Source organism: Sardina pilchardus, chromosome 20 (assembly GCF_963854185.1).
Source record: "Sardina pilchardus chromosome 20, fSarPil1.1, whole genome shotgun sequence".
Lineage (NCBI taxonomy): Eukaryota > Metazoa > Chordata > Actinopteri > Clupeiformes > Clupeidae > Sardina > Sardina pilchardus.
In genome coordinates this window covers 12,058,073-12,064,357 of record NC_085013.1, presented here as the reverse complement: position 1 = coordinate 12,064,357, position 6,285 = coordinate 12,058,073, and positions in this window count along the sequence as shown.

The following is a 6,285-nucleotide window of genomic DNA, read 5'->3' as shown; positions in this document are numbered from 1 at the left end:
AATAGAAGACAAGTCTATTTCTACGGCTTCGATGCGGCATGACTTAGCGCTGCCGCAACTGGTGTAGCCAGTTCCATTGATTATAGTGGAATCTAATTGTTACGTCAGATGTGGCTTTGACTTAACCAGACTTAACGTAACGTAACGCAGCCGTAACGTATCCGGTGTAGCCTCCCCGAACTTCACAAAGGCTCATAGTACTGTACAGGTTTGCTACATAGTATCCACCTTATTCGTTAACCCGGAAATCTGGCCTGTTTTCAACTTCCGTTCATTCTGTTTACATTATAGCTTTGTGCGTTCTCAGTACGCCAACTAGAATATGCTTCAACTTAGATTTCTTTCGAAATGTTGACAATTCTGCCCTCAGCATATACTACATATAACCGATATGAAATGGAAAAGTTTACTTTTATTGCGTTATGATATGTTAAGCACGGTCAACCGTCATGTTAAAATAGATACAATGCAGCTTCGCCAGAAATAGAAAACCGTTTCCTGAATACTGAGGTGTCATTGTGACGCCCATTGTTGGCTAAGGAATATCATGGATAGGTTCAAAGGCTCATAGTACTGTTCAGGTTTCTACTTCATAGTATACTGTAGGTTCAGAGTAGGCCTACTAGTACTGAGAGTAGGATCATTGTTTTCAAACATGGCTCTTGAGGTGGAGATACATATATTTTTTTGTGCACAGTTCATGACAGTCATGGCTTAACATCACCATAAAGCCTTATTCAGTAAAAAAAACTATGTACCAAACTATGTATCTATGAAGATAGTGTCTGTATGTCTATCTTCATTTTCAAGAGGATGCCATCCTAGGAAACCACAAATAGTTTCACTAGTACATTCAGTTCTGACTTGCAAGTATCTATGACATTGATGTTGAAAAAGAATCGCTATAGAGATACATAGAAATGTCACCACAATTCTGACCTTGGCTAGTCTGCATATACAGTACATGAGCTACACTAAGGGCTCCACTATGTTACTGGGAGAAAACTGGACTTTTTTTATTCCTGAATATAGGCCATATATTTGATATGATACATTTGTCAAGTCATTGTAGCACATCCATTTATTTAATATATAAATATAAGCAAAAATACAGTTTATTTGAATCCAACTTGTTTTTAAAATGCTGATGTCCACTTATGCAGAACAGGTAAATAGAATAAACACAGAGCACGGTCAACTGCAGATTGAAATATCCCGGGGTGATAATTGCTACTTCTTAGTTTACGTTTTGCCAACAATTGAAATGGGGTCTTCAGGGTTCCCAAGTTGTTGTCCTCCCTCTTGTGTCTCACATGTAGATGAGTTGCTTTGGCCTGTGGGGAGAAGACAGAGAGGGATTTGTATCAAACTTCCCTCGACCTCTTCTCGTCATAATAAGAGTGCAGCTTGACTGGAACTCACTTGCAGGCCTTCACATTGACACAAATGGTCCTCACGTCATCGGTGGTGGAGAGCTCCTCCACCAGCATAGGCATGTATTTTTTAACAAAAGTCTTGCAGGTAGACTTGAGGAAGCCTATTTTATCACAAGCAGCCAGCAGTTTACCTTGAATCTCTTCCTGTGGAAATATCATCGTTAGCAAAAGTTCATACAGTTTAGCATGTAGCTTCCACTAGATGAATTCTCACCTGTGTGGTGCCGTTAGAGATGGACTTCTTGACCTTGTTTAAGATCCACTTGCATCCCCAGCACATACCAGGTAGCTGTGCCTTTTCCTCACCCCTGACCTGAAGCATGCAGACAATACATCGGAAAGATAACTCAAGTTAGACTTCTGTAAAAAGAATCAGTGGGAGTCAATCAGTGTAAGAATCAGTGGAATCAACAGTAATATGTGCTAAAAATATGGATCCATGCATTTAGTTTTGACAAGCAAACAGGCACTTAACCCTGAGTTGGTCTGTGGTCAATGTAAGTCGCTTTGTATAAAAGCATCTCCTTAATAATGAATAAATGTAAATGTATGATGAATGGTCTCACCACTTCAAGGCTGTTATCCTCATAGTCAGGACCCTCCCAGTCATGTGCCAATACTGTGTTTTAAAAGAGGAGTTTGTGTTCATGTTAACTTCCAATATATACTGTATACACACGCACACATCTGGGCATTATTTCAAATACGAGAAAAATGAACTTTTGGTTGCCAGACCACGTCTCATTTGAGAAGTGGTAGGCGCTAGCCAGGCCACCATGGGGGGGCTATAAAATAAATTAATTTATGTGTACATTTAGTGACCGTACACCCATTGGCCTGTAGATGGTGCTTTTGAGTGAAGGGTTGCTGGTCTACAATGATACTGTCAGTCACACACAGGGACACACACATACGCACGCACACATACACACGCACAGACACACGCACAGACACATGCACAGACACACATATCCACACCACACACACACACACACACACACACACACACACACACACACACACACACACACACACACACACACACACACACTCTTATACACAAAAGCAAACTCACGCATGCACACACTCATTTATATACACATGAGCTGCAACAGTAGAAGATATATAACTTGCACAAATAGCAGATACAGACAAGTTGACAAGATTCATTTAGTTGTGGAGTGTGCAGAACTGAGCGGCGGTCATATTTTGTACCGCTATGCGGTACATCTAGTTACATTCCTCATTCTCTTAGAAAATGTGTGTCCTTAAAGGTTGGATTTTTACTCATTTGCTTTATTAAGGCATTAAGATAATTGAGACAATTTCCAAAAAATGAATTTTTATTCCTCTTTTTAGTCAACTTCCAAACACTTGCATACGACTGTATTGGTCAAATTGTATTAGTGTACTAATGTACCTTCCTATTTCTGCCGTGTAAACAAACATTTCTTGGTTTACTCACCTGAGCATATGAAGACAGAACCCAGAATGACGGCGGCGATTTTCATTCTGATAGACAGGCGGCGAACATTCGTTGAAGGTGACGACTCCCCCTGACTCTTTTCGCTTTTATACCTTACTGCAACCTCACAGTTCACACATCCCCCTAACCTAATGGCTGTGTGTGACAAAAGGCCTGAGCTATCACCACTCCTTGCTCCCACCCATCTTTGTGTGCACCCCCCCCCCCCCCAGGTGAAAGGTCATACCTGTGCTGGTTTAAGGAATTAATCTGGAACTGAATCAAAAGCTGTTATGGAAATGTTATGGATCAAAACTTTCATATCTGGTCAAATAGGTGTGATTAGCAGTGAACACAAAGACACAGACCTCAGTTCATCTGTGCATGTTTATGGGCACGTCAAGCCCTAGCTGACTCATATTGTGGTTTTTGGTTCTCACCAACAAGATAACCAGACATTGTTGCTGAACGTTATCAAAAACACAATACATGTTCCACTCCGGTAGCTGCAAGTCACAGTTGCACATGGCTTGTAGTATAAAGGTCCATCAGAGCTGGCAATTTTGAAGCACGCGCTATGATTTCATTTTTATGATGCTTTATTTTCTCCTTGACCATGGTACAAAATATGACCAGATGCACAAGATGCGCCATACATTTCATGAAGCCTGATGCTTGACAGTGAAGTGGAGCACAAGGCAAGAGGAAGTGCAGATAGCTGAGCTCTTGTCTCAGTTCAGCCTCTCACTCTGTAATGTCACTGAAGCCTGGTACAGACTTTGGCCTAAATGCACAAATCAGGCGTAGGCCTATTCTTAATTAAACAAGTTGTTTAACGAGTGCAACGAAAAACATTAGTCAATGAACGTGAAAAGAGAGTAGGTTACCTGTGACTGTGGTTTATGCTGTATTCGTTAATCCATTTATTAAGCCTTTCCTTCAAGGTGGCCGTGACAGCCAACATAGGCTAAAAACACCCCCTTCGGAAAATAAAATATATAGACTATAACCTTTCGATACACTTGGGCCTATAATGTTTACAATAGGCTTATACTGCGATTTGTCTGTAGTCAACCTCTTCACAGAAATGTCATTCTATTTCATTGTAGTGACGAAGGAATATCTTCAGTAGACAGATATTGAAGGTTTACATTGTGATTTCATGCTCCCTTTAAGGAGTATTTTCAAAATAAACTGTTGCCTATTATAAGAAGTTGATTTGTACACTGTCTTATGAAAAGACAAAGATAAATAGTGTATGTAGGACCAGACGGTCCCTGTTATTTTACTTGATGCTACCTTCAGAGTGTGGTGATCAATGCTGAGACATTTTGGTTAATGTTTCCCTTGTGGCTTCTTTGGTTAATCTTGTGAACAGTTTCTGGTATGACTACTTGTGAAAGCCACCGTATGTGAGAACCCCAAGACTTCCTGTAGCCTACTCTCAGCCAATGACAAGTTCATACAAACAAAACCGCAGGTTTACTAACACGTAAGCTACGTAAAATGTGCTCTGACAGAAAGCAGAATCTTTTGTGTTTTTGAACAAAGTTATTAAATGACAGGCCCAGTGCCACTGATGATTTTCTGCAGTCTCAATCTTGGGTCCAAGTAGAGTCTGAAGATTGACAGACAAATCAAGGTTGTTGGTCATGTATGAGTTGCTATATAATCAAATTAGCTAAAGTATCATCATGTCCAAGCATTCACACATTGAACTGAGTTGTTTTGGTAATTTATTCTTACTTTTTCTTCATACTGTTTCTTATGTATTCTTAGGGCACGTTCACGTTGAAATAATGCATTCTAGAATGTTCATCACTTCAGAGATTATCGTCAGGACTCACAAGGTGCCTCTCATGTAAAGTTTAGACGTCCTCCCTCGCTCCTCGGGCCTCGATCCTCACTGATCTACATAAAGAAAGATAGACGAAGGGATAGACTATTGTTGTTGGCGCCCCATCATTCTTTATGTAGATCAGTGAGGATCGAGGCCCGAGGAGCGAGGGAGGACTTATAAACTTTACATGAGAGGCACCCACTGACTAGGTTAGTAGAACAGGCCTACTTTTCCTCTATTCCTATTACCCAGTGAAGGAAATGATGGGGGTATGCGCTGCTATCACATCTGGTGTAGCTACTTCCATTGATTATGGTGGAATCCAGAGCTTCAGTTACCCGTCTTTGTAGCTTCCCTGTTAAGGGTGAAGATCCAAAAACCTTTTCTTGTGATATAAAAGAGGTGGTGTTTTGATTAATGTCTCCCTCTACTGGGGTAACATAATGCACCATAGTATTCTGAAAATGTGTAGACCTTTATAAGTGCCATAGTTAGACCAGTGAGAAATAAATGGAGCACTGTAGGCTGTTGAAACGCCACGGATTAAAAAGGGACCATCTTAAAGGGAAAATACGGTTTTAAAAAAGCCTCTATTTTGGGATGACGAGTGTACATTTTGGTTTGGGAGAAAAAACAACATTAATTTTAGTAGTCCAGAGTAGGACTGGAGTGGGCATTTACAACAGTAACATAATAGCAGGGCAATCCCGCTACATTATCTCTGTTTTAAACCTAACTACATGTAGGCAAAATCTAAATTGTACTGTGGAGAGGGGCCCTGCAAACAAAACAAAGTATTTGTAAGTGTGAAGAAAGGGTAATAAAGGTGAATAATGAGAGTCTGACGAAGATGTAATCAACATCAAAACGTCAGTCTTTTTCGCTGTGCACCGTTGCATTAAAAAAAAAAAAAAAAAAGTCTCAAAAACGTCTGTGTTGCTCCGGTATACTTCCTCAGTTTGATCAGCTCCCCTCCCTTTGATGCACCAGTTGTTTGCAGAAACTAGGATCTAGACCTACTTTGAACTTGATCATAACTCTCTTGCACTATGACTCATTCCACCAACAACACCTGTAAAGTTAGATCCCTTATGGTCAATTTCAGAGACAGAGGAGAATTTTTGGTAAAAGATGCTGACCAACTCCGAGTTATAATGTACGAGTAAACGCTTTATTGAGAGGTCTTATAAGAAATCAATCATGATAAGGAGCATGTTTAAGGAATGAATCTGAATTGAAATTGTATTAGAATTGATCAAAAATTGTTATGGAACTGTTATGGATCAAAACATTCATAATCAAATCTGTATGATCAACAGAGGACACAAAGACACAGACCTCCGTTCATCTGTGCATGTTCATGGCTATGTCAAGCCTCTCTTTGCTGACTCATACTGTGGGTTTTGGTTGTTACCAAGTACAGTAGATAACCAAGACACTGTTGCTGAACGCTATCAAAAAATTAATAAAAGTCACAGTTGCACATATAGCTTCTGGTGTAAAGGTCCATCAGAGCTGGCAATTTTGAAGCACACATACTGTAA